Below are 21,033 nucleotides of genomic sequence, written 5' to 3' on the forward strand. Positions count from 1 at the left end.
CCCTGAGACTAAATACTTTGAAATTCGTGTGACTGAATACTGTGAAACCCGTGAGATTGAACACTGTGAAAACCGTGAGTCTGAATACTGTGAAACCTCTGCAACTAAATACTGTGAAAGCCCTGTGACTGAATACTGTGAAACCCGTGACACTGAATCCTGTGAAACCCGTGAGACTGAATACTGAGAATCCCGTGAGACTGAATACTGTGAACTTTGTGAGACTGAATACTGTGAATCCCGTGAGACTGAATACTGTGAAAACTGTGAGACTGAATACTGTGAAACACGTGAGACTGAACACTGTGAAACCTCTGCGACTAAATACTGTGATGTTCGTGTGACTAAATATTGTGAAACTCGTGAGACTGAATAATGTGAAATTCGTGTGACTGAATACTGTGAAAACCGTGAGACTGAAAACTGTGAGACCTGTGACACTGAATACTGTAAATACCGTGAGACTGAATACTGTGAAACTCATGAGATTGAATACTGTAAAACCCGTGGGACTGAATACTCTGAAACCCCTGAGACTAAATACTTTGAAATTCGTGTGACTGAATACTGTGAAACCCGTGAGATTGAACACTGTGAAAAGCGTGAGTCTGAATACTGGCAAACCCGTGAGCCTGAATACTGGGAAACCCGTGAAACTGAATTCTGTGAAACCCCTGAGACAGAATGCTGTGAAAGCCATGACACTGAATACTGTGAAACCCGTGTGAGTGAATACTGTGAAAACCGTGAGGCTGAATACTGTGAAACCTCTGCAACTAAATACTGTGAAAGCCCTGTGACTGAATACTGTGAAACCCGTGACACTGAATCCTGTGAAACTCGTGAGATTGAATACTGTGAAACCCGTGAGACTGAATACTGAGAATCCCGTGAGACTGAATACTGTGAACTTTGTGAGACTGAATACTGTAAAACCCGTGAGATTGAATACTGTGAAACCCATGAGACTAAATACTGTGATGTTTGTGTGACTGAATACTGTGAAACCCGTGACACTGAATACTGTGAAACACGTGAGACTGAATATTGTGAAACCCGTGTGAGTGAATACTGTGAAAGCCCTGAGATTGAATACTGTGAAATTCGTGAGATTGAATACTGTGAAACCCTTGAGTCTGAATACTGTGAAACCAGTGAGACTGAATACTGTGAAACCCGTGAGTCTGAATACTGGGAAACCCCTGAGACTGAATACTGTGAATCCCGTGAGACTGAATACTGTGAAATTCGTGAGATTGAATACTGTGAAATCCTTGAGTCTGAATACTGTGAAACCAGTAAGACTGAATACTGTGAAACCCGTGAGTCTGAATACTGGGAAACCCCTGAGACTGAATACTGTGAATCCCGTGAGACTGAATACTGTGAAAACCGTGAGACTGAACACTGTGAAACCCCTGAGACCGAATACTGTGAAATTCGTATGATTGAATACTGTGAAACTCGTGAGACTGAATACTGTGAAACCCATGATATTGAATACTGGGAAACCCGTGAGACTGAATACTGTGAATCCCGTGAGACTGAATATTGTGAAACCCCTGAGACAGAATGCTGTGAAAGCCGTGACACTGATTACTGTGCAAACCCTGAGACTGAATACTGTGAAACCCGAAAGAATGAATACTGTGAAAGCCGTGAGACTGAATACTGTGAAACCTGTGAGACTGAACACTGTGAAACCTCTGCGACTAAATACCGTGATGTTTGTGTGACTGAATACTGTGAAACCCGTGAGACTGAATACTGTGAAACCCGTGAGATTGAATACTGTGAAATCCGTGAGACTGAATACTGTGAAACCCGTGAGTCTGAATACTGGGAAACCCCTGAGACTGAATACTGTGAATCCCGTGAGACTGAATACTGTGAAACCCGTGAGACTGAATAGTGTAAAACCCGTGAGAATGAATACTGTGAAACCCGTGAGACTGAATACTGTGAAAACCGTGAGTCTGAATACTGGGAAACCCGTGAGTTTGAATACTGGGAAACCCGTGAAACTGAATTCTGTGAAACCCCTGAGACAGAATGCTGTGAAAGCCGTGACACTGAATACTGTGGAACCTGTGAGACTGAATATTGTGAAACCCGTGAGACTGAATACTGTGAAAACCGTGAGGCTGAATACTGTGAAAGCTCTGCAACTAAATACTGTGAAAGCCCTGTGACTGAATACTGTGAAAATCGTGACACTGAATCCTGTGAAACTCGTGAGATTGAATACTGTGAAACCCGTGAGACTGAATACTGAGAATCCCGTGAGACTGAATACTGTGAACCTTGTGAGACTGAATACTGTAAAACCCGTGAGATTGAATACTGTGAAACCCGTGAGACAAAATACTGTGATGTTCGTGTGACTGAATACTGTGAAATCCCTGAGACTGAATACTGTAAAACCCGTGAGAATGAATACTATGAAACCCGTGGGACTGAATACTGTGAAACCCATGAGACTGAATACTGTGAACCTCGTGAGACTGAATACTGTAATACCCGTGAGAATGAATACTATGAAACCCGTGGGACTGAATACTCTGAAACCCCTGAGACTGAATGCTCTGAAATTCGTGTGACTGAATACTGTGAAACCCGTGAGACTGAATACTGTGAAACCCGTGAGTCTGAATACTGGGAAACCCGTGAGATTGAATACTGTGAAACACGTGAGACTGAATACTTCGAAATTCGTGTGACAGAATACTGTGAAACCCGTGAGATTGAACACTGTGAAAGCCGTGAGATTGAATAATGTGAAACACTCGAGACTGAATACTGTAAAACCCATGAGACTGAATACTGTGAACCTCGTGTGACTGAATACTGTAAAATCCGTGAGAATGAATACTATGAAACCCGTGGGACTGAATACTTTGAAATTCGTGTGACTGAATACTGTGAAAACCGTGAGACTGAATAGTGTAAAACCCATGAGACTGAATACTGTGAACCTCGTGTGACTGAATACTGTAAAATCCGTGAGAATGAATACTATGAAACACGTGAGACTGAATACTTTGAAATTCGTGTGACTGAATACTGTGAAATTCGTGAGATTGAATACTGTGAAACTCGTGAGACTGAATACTGTGAAACCCATTGTATTGAATACTGGGAAACCCGTGAGACTGAATAATGGGAAACCCGTGAGACTGAATACTGTGAAACCCGTGAGATTGAATACTGTGAAACCAGTGAGAATGAATACTGTGAAACCCGTGAAACTGAACACTGTGAAACCCCTGAGACCGAATACTGTGAAATTCGTGTGACTGAATACTGTGAAACTCGTGAGACTGAATACTGTGAATCCCGTGAGACCGAATACTGTGAAAGCCGTGAGACTGAATACTGTGAAACCTGTGAGACTGAATACTGTGAAACCTGTGAGATTGAATACTGTGAAACCCGTGAGACTGAATCCTGCGATACTCGTGAGATTGAATACTGTGAAAACCGTGAGACTGAATACTGTACTGTGAACCTCGTGAGACTGAATACTGTAAAACCCGTGAAATTGAATACTGTCAAACCCGTGAGACTGAATACTGTGATACCAGTGAGTCTGATTACTGGGAAACCCCTGAGACTGAATACTGTGAATCCCGTGAGAGTGAATACTGTGAAAACCGTGAGACTGAATACTGTGAAACCCCTGAGACCGAATACTGTGAAATTCGTGTAACTGAATACTGTGGAACCCGTGAGACTGAATATTGTGAAACCCGTGAGACTGAATTCTGTGAAACCCAAAAGACTGAATACTGTGAAAACCGTGAGACTGAACAATGTGAAATTCGTGTGACTGAATACTGTGAAAACCGTGAGTCTGAATACTGGGAAACCCGTGAGATTGAATACTGTAAAACCCGTGTGAATGAACACTGTGAAACACGTGAGACTGAATACTTCGAAATTCGTGTGACTGAATACTGTGAAACTCGTGAGATTGAATACTGTGAAAGCCGTGAGATTGAATACTGTGAACCTCGTGAGACTGAATACTGTAAAATCCGTGAGAATGAATACTATGAAACCCGTGGGACTGAATACTCTGAAATCCCTGAGACTGAATGCTCTGAAATTCGTGTGACTGAATACTGTGAAACCCGTGTGACTGAATACTGTGAAACCCGTGAGACTGAATACTGTAAAACCCGTGAGACTGAATACTTTGAAATTCGTGTGACTGAATACTGTGAAACCCGTGAGACTGAATACTGTGAAACCCATGACACTGAATACTGTACTGTGAAACCCGTGAGATTGAACACTGTGAAAACCGTGAGTCTGAATACTGGGAAACCCGTGAATCTGAATACTGGGAAACCCGTGAATCTGAATTCTGTGAAACCCCTGAGATAGAATGCTGTGAAAGCCGTGACACTGATTAATGTGAAACACGTGAGACTGAGTACTGTGAAACATGTGAGAGTAAGTACTGTGAAATTCGTGACACTGAATACTGTGAAACACGTGAGACTGAATACTGTGGAACCCGTGAGACTGAATACTGTGAAACCCGTGAGACTGAATACTGTGAAACCCGTGACACTGAATACTGTGAAAGCCCTGTGACTGAATACTGTGAATCCCGTGAGACTGAATACTGGGGAACCCCTGAGACTGAATACTGTGGATCCCATGAGAATGAATACTGTGAAAATCGTGAGACTGAATACTGTGAAAGCCCTGTGACTGAATATTGTGAAACCCGTGAGCCTGAATACTGTGAAATTCATGTGATTGAATACTGTGAAACTCCTGAGACTGAACACTGTGAAACCCATGACATTGAATACTGTGAAACCTGTGAGTCTGAAAACTGGGAAACCCGTGAGATTGAATACTGTGAAACCCGTGAGACTGAATACTGTGAAGCCCTGTGACTGAATACTGTGAATCCCGTGAGACTGAATACTGGGGAACCCCTGAGACTGAATACTGTGGATCCCATGAGAATGAATACTGTGAAAATCGTGAGACTGAATACTGTGAAAGCCCTGTGACTGAATATTGTGAAACCCGTGAGCCTGAATACTGTGAAATTCATGTGATTGAATACTGTGAAACTCCTGAGACTGAACACTGTGAAACCCATGACATTGAATACTGTGAAACCTGTGAGTCTGAAAACTGGGAAACCCGTGAGATTGAATACTGTGAAACCCGTGAGACTGAATGCTGTGAAACCCGTGAGACTGAATACTGTGAACCTCGTGAGACTGAATACTGGGGAAACCCTGAGACTGAATACTGTGATTCCGTGAGACTGAATGCTGTGAAAACCGTGAGACTGAATACTGTGATCCCGTGAGACTGAATACTGTGAAACCCGTGACACTGAATACTGTGAAACCCGTGACACTGAATACTGTGAATCCCATGAGACTGAATACTGTGAAAACCGTGAGACTGAATACTGTGAAACCCGTGAGTCTGAATACTGTGAAATTCGTGAGATTGAATACTGTGAAACCCGTGAGACTGAATACTGACAAACCCCTGAGACCGAATAGTGTGAAATTCGTGTGACTGAATACTGTGAAACCCCTGAGACAGAAAACTGTGAAATTTATGTGTTTGAATACTGTGAAGCTCGTGAGACTGAATACTGTGAAACCCGTGAGATTGAATACTGTGAAACCCGTGAGATTGAATACTGTGAAACCCGTAAGTTTGAATACTGGGAAACCCCTGAGACTGAATACTGTGAAACCCCTGAGACAGAATACTGTGAAATCCGTGAGTTTGAATACTGTGAAATCCGTGAGACGGAATACTGTGAAACCCCTGAGACTGAATAGGTGAAAGCCGTGAGTCTGAATACGCTGAAACCCGTGAGATTGAATACTGTGAAAACCGTGAGACTGAATACTGTAAAACCCGTGAGAATGAATGCTATGAAACCCGTGGGAGTGAATACGCTGAAACCCCTGAGACTGAATACTGTGAAACCCGTGAGATTGAATACTGTGAAAGCCGTGAGATTGAGTACTGTGAAACACGCGAGACTGAACCCTGGAAAACCGTGAGACTGAATAATGTGAAGTTCGTGTGACAGAATACTGTGAAAACCGTGAGACTGAACACTGTGACACATCTGCAACTAAATACTGTGAAAGCCCTGTGACTGAATACTGTGAAACCCGTGAGACTGAATCCTGTGAAACTCGTGAGATTGAATGCTGTGAAATCCCTGAGACTGAATACTGTGAAATTCGTGTGAGTGAATACTGTGAAACCCGTGAGACTGAACACTGTGAAACCCGTGAGACTGAATACTGTGAAAACTGTGAGACTGAATACTGTGAAACCCGAAAGACAATACTGTGAAAACTGTGAGACTGAATACTGTGAAACCCGTGAGACTGAACACTGTGAAACCTCTGCGACTAAATACTGTGATGTTCGTGTGACTGAATATTGTGAAACTCGTGAGACTGAATACTGTGAAATTCGTGTGACTGAATACTGTGAAAACCGTGAGACTGAAAACTGTGAGACCTGTGACACTGAATACTGTAAATACCGTGAGACTGAATACTGTGAAACTCGTGAGATTGAATGCTGTGAAATCCCTGAGACTGAATACTGTGAAATTCGTGTGAGTGAATACTGTGAAACCCGTGAGACTGAACACTGTGAAACCCGTGAGACTGAATACTGTGAAAACTGTGAGACTGAATACTGTGAAACCCGAAAGACAATACTGTGAAAACTGTGAGACTGAATACTGTGAAACCCGTGAGACTGAACACTGTGAAACCTCTGCGACTAAATACTGTGATGTTCGTGTGACTGAATATTGTGAAACTCGTGAGACTGAATACTGTGAAATTCGTGTGACTGAATACTGTGAAAACCGTGAGACTGAAAACTGTGAAACCTGTGACACTGAATACTGTAAATACCGTGAGACTGAATACTGTGAAACTCGTGAGATTGAATACTGTGAAACCCGTGAGACTGAATACTTTGAAACCCGTTTGAGTGAATACTGTGAAAGCCGTGAGACTGAAAACTGTGAAACCTGTGACACTGAATACTGTAAATACCGTGAGACTGAATACTGTGAAACTCGTGAGATTGAATACTGTGAAACCCGTGAGACTGAATACTTTGAAACCCGTTTGAGTGAATACTGTGAAATTCGTGTGACTGAATACTGTGAAAACCGTGAGACTGAAAACTGTGAAACCTGTGACACTGAATACTGTAAATACCGTGAGATTGAATACTGTGAAACTCGTGTGACTGAATACTGTGAAAGCCCTGAGACTGAATACTGTGAAATTCGTGAGATTGAATACTGTGAAACCCGTGAGTCTGAATACTGTGAAACCAGTGAGACTGAATACTGTGAAACCCGTGAGACTGAATACTTTGAAACCCGTGTGAGTGAATACTGTGAAAACCGTGAGACTGAATACTGTGAAACCTCTGCAACTAAATACTGTGAAGGACTGTGACTGAATACTGTGATGTTCGTGTGACTGAATACTGTGAAAGCCCTGAGACTGAATACTGTGAAATTCGTGAGATTGAATACTGTGAAACCCGTGAGTCTGAATACTGTGAAACCAGTGAGTCTGAATACTGTGAAACCCGTGAGACTGAATACTTTGAAACCCGTGTGAGTGAATACTGTGAAAACCGTGAGACTGAATACTGTGAAACCTCTGCAACTAAATACTGTGAAAGACTGTGACTGAATACTGTGATGTTCGTGTGACTGAATACTGTGAAAGCCCTGAGACTGAATACTGTGAAATTCGTGAGATTGAATACTGTGAAACCCGTGAGTCTGAATACTGTGAAACCCGTGAGACTGAATACTTTGAAACCCGTGTGAGTGAATACTGTGAAAACCGTGAGACTGAATACTGTGAAACCTCTGCAACTAAATACTGTGAAAGACTGTGACAGAATACTGTGATGTTCATGTGACTGAATACTGTGAAATTCGTGAAATTGAATACTGTGAAACCCGTGAGTCTGAATACTGTGAAACCAGTGAGACTGAATACTGTGAAACCCGTGAGTCTGAATACTGTGAAACCAGTGAGACTGAATACTGTGAAATCCGTGAGTCTGAATACTGGGAAACCCCTGAGACTGAATACTGTGAATCCCGTGAGACTGAATACTGTGAAAACGGTGAGACTGAACACTGTGAAACCCCTGAGACTGAATACTGTGAAACTCGTGAGACTGAACACTGTGAAACCCATGATATTGAATACTGGGAAACCCGTGAGTATGAATACTGGGAAACCCGTGAGACTGAATACTGTGAATCCCGTGAGACTGAATATTGTGAAACCCGTGAGAATGAATACTATAAAACCCGTGGGACTGAATACTCTGAAACCCCTGAGATTAAATACTTTGAAATTCGTGTGACTGAATACTGTGAACCTCGTGAGACTGAATACTGTGAATCCCGTGAGACTGAATACTGTGAAACCCGTGAGAATGAATACTATAAAACCCGTGGGACTGAATACTCTGAAACCCCTGAGACTAAATACTTTGAAATTCGTGTGACTGAATACTGTGAAACCCGTGAGATTGAACACTGTGAAAACCGTGAGTCTGAATACTGTGAAACCTCTGCAACTAAATACTGTGAAAGCCCTGTGACTGAATACTGTGAAACCCGTGACACTGAATCCTGTGAAACCCGTGAGACTGAATACTGAGAATCCCGTGAGACTGAATACTGTGAACTTTGTGAGACTGAATACTGTGAATCCCGTGAGACTGAATACTGTGAAAACTGTGAGACTGAATACTGTGAAACACGTGAGACTGAACACTGTGAAACCTCTGCGACTAAATACTGTGATGTTCGTGTGACTAAATATTGTGAAACTCGTGAGACTGAATAATGTGAAATTCGTGTGACTGAATACTGTGAAAACCGTGAGACTGAAAACTGTGAGACCTGTGACACTGAATACTGTAAATACCGTGAGACTGAATACTGTGAAACTCATGAGATTGAATACTGTAAAACCCGTGGGACTGAATACTCTGAAACCCCTGAGACTAAATACTTTGAAATTCGTGTGACTGAATACTGTGAAACCCGTGAGATTGAACACTGTGAAAAGCGTGAGTCTGAATACTGGCAAACCCGTGAGCCTGAATACTGGGAAACCCGTGAAACTGAATTCTGTGAAACCCCTGAGACAGAATGCTGTGAAAGCCATGACACTGAATACTGTGAAACCCGTGTGAGTGAATACTGTGAAAACCGTGAGGCTGAATACTGTGAAACCTCTGCAACTAAATACTGTGAAAGCCCTGTGACTGAATACTGTGAAACCCGTGACACTGAATCCTGTGAAACTCGTGAGATTGAATACTGTGAAACCCGTGAGACTGAATACTGAGAATCCCGTGAGACTGAATACTGTGAACTTTGTGAGACTGAATACTGTAAAACCCGTGAGATTGAATACTGTGAAACCCATGAGACTAAATACTGTGATGTTTGTGTGACTGAATACTGTGAAACCCGTGACACTGAATACTGTGAAACACGTGAGACTGAATATTGTGAAACCCGTGTGAGTGAATACTGTGAAAGCCCTGAGATTGAATACTGTGAAATTCGTGAGATTGAATACTGTGAAACCCTTGAGTCTGAATACTGTGAAACCAGTGAGACTGAATACTGTGAAACCCGTGAGTCTGAATACTGGGAAACCCCTGAGACTGAATACTGTGAATCCCGTGAGACTGAATACTGTGAAATTCGTGAGATTGAATACTGTGAAATCCTTGAGTCTGAATACTGTGAAACCAGTAAGACTGAATACTGTGAAACCCGTGAGTCTGAATACTGGGAAACCCCTGAGACTGAATACTGTGAATCCCGTGAGACTGAATACTGTGAAAACCGTGAGACTGAACACTGTGAAACCCCTGAGACCGAATACTGTGAAATTCGTATGATTGAATACTGTGAAACTCGTGAGACTGAATACTGTGAAACCCATGATATTGAATACTGGGAAACCCGTGAGACTGAATACTGTGAATCCCGTGAGACTGAATATTGTGAAACCCCTGAGACAGAATGCTGTGAAAGCCGTGACACTGATTACTGTGCAAACCCTGAGACTGAATACTGTGAAACCCGAAAGAATGAATACTGTGAAAGCCGTGAGACTGAATACTGTGAAACCTGTGAGACTGAACACTGTGAAACCTCTGCGACTAAATACCGTGATGTTTGTGTGACTGAATACTGTGAAACCCGTGAGACTGAATACTGTGAAACCCGTGAGATTGAATACTGTGAAATCCGTGAGACTGAATACTGTGAAACCCGTGAGTCTGAATACTGGGAAACCCCTGAGACTGAATACTGTGAATCCCGTGAGACTGAATACTGTGAAACCCGTGAGACTGAATAGTGTAAAACCCGTGAGAATGAATACTGTGAAACCCGTGAGACTGAATACTGTGAAAACCGTGAGTCTGAATACTGGGAAACCCGTGAGTTTGAATACTGGGAAACCCGTGAAACTGAATTCTGTGAAACCCCTGAGACAGAATGCTGTGAAAGCCGTGACACTGAATACTGTGGAACCTGTGAGACTGAATATTGTGAAACCCGTGAGACTGAATACTGTGAAAACCGTGAGGCTGAATACTGTGAAAGCTCTGCAACTAAATACTGTGAAAGCCCTGTGACTGAATACTGTGAAAATCGTGACACTGAATCCTGTGAAACTCGTGAGATTGAATACTGTGAAACCCGTGAGACTGAATACTGAGAATCCCGTGAGACTGAATACTGTGAACCTTGTGAGACTGAATACTGTAAAACCCGTGAGATTGAATACTGTGAAACCCGTGAGACAAAATACTGTGATGTTCGTGTGACTGAATACTGTGAAATCCCTGAGACTGAATACTGTAAAACCCGTGAGAATGAATACTATGAAACCCGTGGGACTGAATACTGTGAAACCCATGAGACTGAATACTGTGAACCTCGTGAGACTGAATACTGTAATACCCGTGAGAATGAATACTATGAAACCCGTGGGACTGAATACTCTGAAACCCCTGAGACTGAATGCTCTGAAATTCGTGTGACTGAATACTGTGAAACCCGTGAGACTGAATACTGTGAAACCCGTGAGTCTGAATACTGGGAAACCCGTGAGATTGAATACTGTGAAACACGTGAGACTGAATACTTCGAAATTCGTGTGACAGAATACTGTGAAACCCGTGAGATTGAACACTGTGAAAGCCGTGAGATTGAATAATGTGAAACACTCGAGACTGAATACTGTAAAACCCATGAGACTGAATACTGTGAACCTCGTGTGACTGAATACTGTAAAATCCGTGAGAATGAATACTATGAAACCCGTGGGACTGAATACTTTGAAATTCGTGTGACTGAATACTGTGAAAACCGTGAGACTGAATAGTGTAAAACCCATGAGACTGAATACTGTGAACCTCGTGTGACTGAATACTGTAAAATCCGTGAGAATGAATACTATGAAACACGTGAGACTGAATACTTTGAAATTCGTGTGACTGAATACTGTGAAATTCGTGAGATTGAATACTGTGAAACTCGTGAGACTGAATACTGTGAAACCCATTGTATTGAATACTGGGAAACCCGTGAGACTGAATAATGGGAAACCCGTGAGACTGAATACTGTGAAACCCGTGAGATTGAATACTGTGAAACCAGTGAGAATGAATACTGTGAAACCCGTGAAACTGAACACTGTGAAACCCCTGAGACCGAATACTGTGAAATTCGTGTGACTGAATACTGTGAAACTCGTGAGACTGAATACTGTGAATCCCGTGAGACCGAATACTGTGAAAGCCGTGAGACTGAATACTGTGAAACCTGTGAGACTGAATACTGTGAAACCTGTGAGATTGAATACTGTGAAACCCGTGAGACTGAATCCTGCGATACTCGTGAGATTGAATACTGTGAAAACCGTGAGACTGAATACTGTACTGTGAACCTCGTGAGACTGAATACTGTAAAACCCGTGAAATTGAATACTGTCAAACCCGTGAGACTGAATACTGTGATACCAGTGAGTCTGATTACTGGGAAACCCCTGAGACTGAATACTGTGAATCCCGTGAGAGTGAATACTGTGAAAACCGTGAGACTGAATACTGTGAAACCCCTGAGACCGAATACTGTGAAATTCGTGTAACTGAATACTGTGGAACCCGTGAGACTGAATATTGTGAAACCCGTGAGACTGAATTCTGTGAAACCCAAAAGACTGAATACTGTGAAAACCGTGAGACTGAACAATGTGAAATTCGTGTGACTGAATACTGTGAAAACCGTGAGTCTGAATACTGGGAAACCCGTGAGATTGAATACTGTAAAACCCGTGTGAATGAACACTGTGAAACACGTGAGACTGAATACTTCGAAATTCGTGTGACTGAATACTGTGAAACTCGTGAGATTGAATACTGTGAAAGCCGTGAGATTGAATACTGTGAACCTCGTGAGACTGAATACTGTAAAATCCGTGAGAATGAATACTATGAAACCCGTGGGACTGAATACTCTGAAATCCCTGAGACTGAATGCTCTGAAATTCGTGTGACTGAATACTGTGAAACCCGTGTGACTGAATACTGTGAAACCCGTGAGACTGAATACTGTAAAACCCGTGAGACTGAATACTTTGAAATTCGTGTGACTGAATACTGTGAAACCCGTGAGACTGAATACTGTGAAACCCATGACACTGAATACTGTACTGTGAAACCCGTGAGATTGAACACTGTGAAAACCGTGAGTCTGAATACTGGGAAACCCGTGAATCTGAATACTGGGAAACCCGTGAATCTGAATTCTGTGAAACCCCTGAGATAGAATGCTGTGAAAGCCGTGACACTGATTAATGTGAAACACGTGAGACTGAGTACTGTGAAACATGTGAGAGTAAGTACTGTGAAATTCGTGACACTGAATACTGTGAAACACGTGAGACTGAATACTGTGGAACCCGTGAGACTGAATACTGTGAAACCCGTGAGACTGAATACTGTGAAACCCGAAATACTGAATACAGTGAAACCCGTGAGATTGAATACTGTGAAACCCGTGAGACTGAATTCTGTGAAACCCGTGACACTGAATCCTGTAAAACCCGTGAGATTGAATACTGTGAAACCCGTGAGACTAAATACTGTGATGGTCGTGTGACTGAATACAGTGAAATCCCTGAGACTGAATACTGTGAAAGCCCTGAGACTGAATACTGTAAAATTCGTGAGATTGAATACTGTGAAACTCGTGAGACTGAATACTGTGAAACCCATTATATTGAATACTTGGAAACCCGTGAGTCTGAATACTGGGAAACCCGTGAGACTGAAAACTGTGAATCCCGTGAGACTGAATATTGTGAAACCCCTGAGACAGAATGCTGTGAAAGCCGTGACGCTGATTACTGTGCAAACCCTGAGACTGAATACTGTGAAACCCGAAAGAATGAATACTGTGAAGGCCGTGAGACTGAATACTGTGAAACCCGTGAGACTGAATACTGTGAAACCCGTGAGATTGAATACTGTGAAACCAGTGAGAATGAATACTGTGAAACCCGTGAGTCTGAATACTGGGAAACCCCTGAGACCGAATACTGTGAAATTCGTGTGACTGAATACTGTGAAACTCGTGAGACTGAATACTGTGAATCCCGTGAGACCGAATACTGTGAAAGCCGTGAGACTGAATACTGTGAAACCTGTGAGACTGAATACTGTGAAACCTGTCAGATTGAATACTGTGAAACCCGTGAGACTGAATACTGTAAAACCCGTGAGATTGAATACTGTGAAGCCCATGAGACTGAATACTGTGATACCAGTGAGTCTGATTACTGGGAAACCCCTGAGACTGAATACTGTGAATCCCGTGAGAGTAAATACTGTGAAAACCGTGAGACTGAATACTGTGAAACCCCTGAGACCGAATACTGTGAAATTCGTGTAACTGAATACTGTGAAACACGTGAGACTGAATATTGTGAAACCCGTGAGACTGAATTCTGTGAAACCCAAAAGACTGAATACTGTGACAACAGTGAGACTGAATAATGTGAAATTCGTGTGACTGAATACTGTGAAAACCGTGAGACTGAATACTGTGAAAACCGTGTGACTGAATACTGTGAAAACCGTGAGACTGAATACTGTGAAATCCCTGAGACTGAACACTGTGAAATTCGTGAGATTGAATACTGTGAAATCCCTGAGACTGAATACTGTGAAAGCCCCGAGACTGAATACTGTGAAAACCGTGAGACTAAATACTGTGGAATCCCTGAGACTGAACACTGTGAAATTCGTGAGATTGAATACTGTAAAACCCGTGAGAATGAATACTATGAAACCCGTGGGATTCAATACTCTGAAACCCCTGAGACTGAATACTTTGAAATTCGTGTGACTGAATACTGTGAAACACGTGAGACTGAGTACAGTGAAACCCGCGAGTCTGAATACTGGGAAACCCGTGAGACTGAATTCTGTGAAACTCGTGAGATTGAATACTGTGAAAGCCGTGAGACTGAATACTGTAAAATCCGTGAGAATGAATACTATGAAAACCGTGGGACTGAATACTCTGAAATCCCTGAGACTGAATGCTCTGAAATTCGTGTGACTGAATACTGTGAAACCCGTGAGACTGAATACTGTGGAACCCGTGAGACTGAATACTGTGAAACCCGTGAGTCTGAATACTGTGAAATTCGTGTGACTGAATACTGTGAAACACGTGAAACTGAGTACAGTGAAACCCGTGAGTCTGAATACTGCGAAACCCGTGAGACTGAATTCTGTGAATCCCGTGAGATTGAATACTGAGAAACACGTGAGTCTGAATACTGGGAAACCCGTGAGATTGAATACTGTGAACCTCGTGAGACTGACTACTGTAAAACCCGTGAGAATGAATACTATGAGACCCGTGGGACTGAATACTCTGAAACCCCTGGGACTGAATGCTCTGAAATTCGTGTGACTGAATACTGTGAAACCCGTGAGACTGAATATTGTGAAACCCGTGAGACTGAATACTGTGAAACCCGTGAGACTGAATACAGTGAAACCCGAAAGACTGAATACAGTGAAACCCGTGAGACTGAATACTGTGAAACCCGTGAGTCTGAATACTGGGAAACCCGTGAGATTGAATACTGTAAAACCCGTGTGAATGAACACTGTGAAACACGTGAGACTGAATACTTCGAAATTCGTGTGACTGAATACTGTGAAACTCGTGAGATTGAATACTGTGAAAGCCGTGAGATTGAATACTGTGAACCTCGTGAGACTGAATACTGTAAAATTCGTGAGAATGAATACTATGAAACCCGTGGCACTGAATACTCTGAAATCCCTGAGACTGAATGCTCTGAAATTCGTGTGACTGAATACTGTGAAACCCGTGAGACTGAATACTGTAAAACCCGTGAGACTGAATACTTTGAAATTCGTGTGACTGAATACTGTGAAACCCGTGAGACTGAATACTGTGAAACCCATGACACTGAATACTGTACTGTGAAACCCGTGAGATTGAACACTGTGAAAACCGTGAGTCTGAATACTGGGAAACCCGTGAGTCTGAATACTGGGAAACCCGTGAATCTGAATTCTGTGAAACCCCTGAGATAGAATGCTGTGAAAGCCGTGACACTGATTAATGTGAAACACGTGAGACTGAGTACTGTGAAACATGTGAGAGTAAGTACTGTGAAATTCGTGACACTGAATACTGTGAAACACGTGAGACTGAATACTGTGAAACCCGAAATGCTGAATACAGTGAAACCCGTGAGATTGAATACTGTGAAACCCGTGAGACTGAATTCTGTGAAACCCGTGACACTGAATCCTGTAAAACCCGTGAGATTGAATACTGTGAAACCCGTGAGACTAAATACTGTGATGGTCGTGTGACTGAATACAGTGAAATCCCTGAGACTGAATACTGTGAAAGCCCTGAGACTGAATACTGTAAAATTCATGAGATTGAATACTGTGAAACTCGTGAGACTGAATACTGTGAAACCCATTATATTGAATACTTGGAAACCCGTGAGTCTGAATACTGGGAAACCCGTGAGACTGAAAACTGTGAATCCCGTGATACTGAATATTGTGAAACCCCTGAGACAGAATGCTGTGAAAGCCGTGACACTGATTACTGTGCAAACCCTGAGACTGAATACTGTGAAACCCGAAAGAATGAATACTGTGAAGGCCGTGTGACTGAATACTGTGAAACCCGTGAGACTGAATACTGTAAAATCCGTGAGAATGAATACTATGAAAACCGTGGGACTGAATACTCTGAAATCCCTGAGACTGAATGCTCTGAAATTCGTGTGACTGAATACTGTGAAAACCATGAGACTGAATACTGTGAAACCCTGAGACTGAATACTGTGAATCCCGTGAGACTGAATATTGTGAAACCCGTGAGTCTGAATACTGTATATCCCATGAGACTGAATACTGTGAAATCCCTTAAGACTGAACTCTGAGAAAGCCCTGAGAATGAATACTATGAAATACATGAGACTGAATACTGTGAAAACCGTGAGACTGATTACTGTGAAACCCCTGAGACAGAATGCTGTGAAAGCCGTGACACTGATTACTGTGCAAATCCTGAGACTGAATACTGTGAAACCCGAAAGAATGAATACTGTAAAACCCGTGAGATTGAATACTGTGAAACCCGTGAGACTGAATACTGTGATACCAGTGAGTCTGATTATTGGGAAACCCCTGAGACTGAATACTGTGAATCCCGTGAGAGTGAATACTGTGAAAACCGTGAGACTGAATACTGTGAAACCCCTGAGACCGAATACTGTGAAATTCGTGTAACTGAATACTGTGAAACACGTGAGACTGAATATTGTGAAACCCGTGAGACTGAATTCTGTGAAACCCAAAAGACTGAATACTGTGAAAACCGTGAGACTGAATAATGTGAAATTCGTGTGACTGAATACTGTGAAAACCGTGAGACTGAATACTGTGAAAACCGTGTGACTGAATACTGTGAAAACCGTGAGACTGAATACTGTGAAATCCCTGAGACTGAACACTGTGAAATTCGTGAGATTGAATACTGTGAAATCCCTGAGACTGAATACTGTGAAAGCCCCGAGACTGAATACTGTGAAAACCGTGAGACTAAATACTGTGGAATCCCTGAGACTGAACACTGTGAAATTCGTGAGATTGAATACTGTAAAACCCGTGAGAATGAATATTATGAAACCCGTGGGATTCAATACTCTGAAACCCCTGAGACTGAATACTTTGAAATTCGTGTGACTGAATACTGTGAAACACGTGAGACTGAGTACAGTGAAACCCGCGAGTCTGAATACTGGGAAACCCGTGAGACTGAATTCTGTGAAACTCATGAGATTGAATACTGTGAAAGCCGTGAGACTGAATACTGTAAAATCCGTGAGAATGAATACTATGAAACCCGTGGGACTGAATACTCTGAAATCCCTGAGACTGAATGCTCTGAAATTCGTGTGACTGAATACTGTGAAAACCATGAGACTGAATACTGTGAAACCCTGAGACTGAATACTGTGAATCCCGTGAGACTGAATATTGTGAAACCCGTGAGTCTGAATACTGTATATCCCATGAGACTGAATACTGTGAAATCCCTTAAGACTGAACTCTGAGAAAGCCCTGAGAATGAATACTATGAAATACATGAGACTGAATACTGTGAAAACCGTGAGACTGAATACTGTGAAACCCCTGAGACAGAATGCTGTGAAAGCCGTGACACTGATTACTGTGCAAACCCTGAGACTGAATACTGTGAAACCCGAAAGAATGAATACTGTGAAGGCCGTGAGACTGAATACTGTGAAACCCGTGAGACTGAATACTGTGAAACCCGTGAGATTGAATACTGTGAAACCCGTGAGATTGAATACTGTGAAACCCGTGAGAATGAATACTGTGAAACCCGTGAGTCTGAATACTGGGAAACCCCTGAGACTGAATACTGTGAATCCCGTGAGACTGAATACTGTGAAAACCGTGAAACTGAACACTGTGAAACCCCTGAGACCGAATACTGTGAAATTCGTGTGACTGAATACTGTGAAACTCGTGAGACTGAATACTGTGAATCCCGTGAGACCGAATACTGTGAAAGCCGTGAGACTGAATACTGTGAAACCTGTGAGACTGAATACTGTGAAACCTGTGAGATTGAATACTGTGAAACCCGTGAGACTGAATCCTGCGATACTCGTGAGATTGAATACTGTGAAAACCGTGAGATTGAATACTGTACTGTGAACCTCGTGAGACTGAATACTGTAAAACCCGTGAGATTGAATACTGTGAAACCCGTGAGACTGAATACTGTGATACCAGTGAGTCTGATTACTGGGAAACCCCTGAGACTGAATACTGTGAATCCCGTGAGAGTGAATACTGTGAAAACCGTGAGACTGAATACTGTGAAACCCCTGAGACCGAATACTGTGAAATTCGTGCAACTGAATACTGTGAAACACGTGAGACTGAATATTGTGAAACCCGTGAGACTGAATTCTGTGAAACCCAAAAGACTGAATACTGTGAAAACCGTGAGACTGAATAATGTGAAATTCGTGTGACTGAATACTGTGAAAACCGTGAGACTGAATACTGTGAAAACCGTGTGACTGAATACTGTGAAAACCGTGAGACTGAATACTGTGAAAACCGTGTGACTGAATACTGTGAAAACCGTGTGACTGAACACTGTGAAAACCGTGTGACTGAATACTGTGAAAACCGTGAGACTAAATACTGTGGAATCCCTGAGACTGAACACTGTGAAATTCGTGAGATTGAATACTGTAAAACCCGTGAGAATGAATACTATGAAACCCGTGGGATTCAATACTCTGAAACCCCTGAGACTGAATACTTTGAAATTCGTGTGACTGAATACTGTGAAACACGTGAAACTGAGTACAGTGAAACCCGCGAGTCTGAATACTGGGAAACCCGTGAGACTGAATTCTGTGAATCCCGTGAGATTGAATACTGGGAAACCTGTGAGTCTGAATACTGGGAAACCCCTGAGACTGAATACTGTGAAACACGTGAGACTGAATACTGTGAAATATGTGAGACTAAATACTGTTAAATTCCTGACACTGAATACTGTGAAACACGTGAGACTGAATACTGTGGAACCCGTGAGACTGAATACTGTGAAACTCGTGAGATTGAATACTGTAAAACCCGTGAGAATGAATCCTGTGAAACCTGAAAAACTGAATACAATGAAACCCGTGAGACTGAATACTGGGAAACCCGTGAGATTGAATACTGTGAAACACGCGAGACTGAATACTGTGGAATCCCTGAGACTGCACACTGTGAAACTCGTGAGACTGAATACTGCGAACCTCATGAGACTGAATACTGTGAAACCCCTGAGACCGAATACTGTGAAACCCATGAGAATGAATACTATGTAACCCGTGGGAGTGAATACGCTGAAACCCCTGAGACCGTGAGATTGAATACTGTGAAACCTGTGAGTCTGAATACTGGGAAACCTGTGAGTCTGAATACTGGGAAACCTGTGAGTCTGAATACTGGGAAACCCGTCAGATTGAATACTGTGAAACCCCTGAGACTGAATACTGTGAAACCCGTGAGACTGTATACTGTGAAACCTGTGAGTCTGAATACTGGGAAACCCATGAGATTGAATACTGTGAAATTCGTGTAACTGAATACTGTGAAACCCATGAGACTGAATACTGTGAAACCCATGAGACTGAATACTGTGAAACCCATGAGACTGAACACTGTGAAAGCCCTGAGATTGAATCCTGTGAAACCCCTGAAACCGAATACTGTGAAATTCATGTGACTGAATACTGTGAAGCTCATGGGACTAAACACTGTGATACCCATGAGATTGAATACTTTGAAACCTGTGAGTCTGAAAACTGGGAAACCCGTGAGATTGAATACTGTGAATCCCGTGAGACTGAATACTCTGAAACCCATGAGACTGAATACTGTGAAACCCATGAGATTGAATATTGTGAAACTCGTGAGTCTGAATACTGTAAAACACGTGAGATTGAATACTGTGAAACCCGTGAGACTGAATACTGTGAAACACGTGAGACTGAGTACAGTGAAACCCGCGAGTCTGAATACTGGGAAACCCGTGAGACTGAATTCTGTGAAACTCGTGAGATTGAATACTGTGAAAGCCGTGAGACTGAATACTGTAAAATCCGTGAGAATGAATACTATGAAACCCGTGGGACTGAATACTCTGAAATCCCTGAGACTGAATGCTCTGAAATTCGTGTGACTGAATACTGTGAAAACCATGAGACTGAATACTGTGAAACCCTGAGACTGAATACTGTGAATCCCGTGAGACTGAATATTGTGAAACCCGTGAGTCTGAATACTGTATATCCCATGAGACTGAATACTGTGAAATCCCTTAAGACTGAACTCTGAGAAAGCCCTGAGAATGAATACTATGAAATACATGAGACTGAATACTGTGAAAACCGTGAGACTGAATACTGTGAAACCCCTGAGACAGAATGCTGTGAAAGCCGTGACACTGATTACTGTGCAAACCCTGAGACTGAATACTGTGAAACCTGAAAGAATGAATACTGTGAAGGCCGTGAGACTGAATACTGTGAAACCCGTGAGACTGAATACTGTGAAACCCATGAGACTGAATACTGTGAAACCCGTGAGACTGAATACTGTGAAACCCGTGAGACTGAATACTGTGAAAACCGTGAGTCTGAATACTGGGAAACCCGTGAGTTTGAACACTGGGAAACCCATGAGATTGAATACTATGAAACCTGTGGGACTGAATACTCTGAAACCCCTGAGACTGAATACTGTGAAATTCGTGTA

General features: G+C 42.4%; 1 protein-coding gene across 16 annotated transcripts in view; it reads left to right on the top strand.

The window, feature by feature from the left end:
- rims1a (regulating synaptic membrane exocytosis 1a) overlaps window positions 1-21,033 on the top strand; it is a 1,194,810-nt gene that overhangs the window by 640,811 nt on the left and 532,966 nt on the right. The gene's annotated exons all lie outside the window — the stretch shown is intronic.

This window comes from Somniosus microcephalus, chromosome 9, assembly GCF_052327205.1.
Source record: "Somniosus microcephalus isolate GS21.2 chromosome 9, FLI_Smic_1.0, whole genome shotgun sequence".
Taxonomy (NCBI): domain Eukaryota; kingdom Metazoa; phylum Chordata; class Chondrichthyes; order Squaliformes; family Somniosidae; genus Somniosus; species Somniosus microcephalus.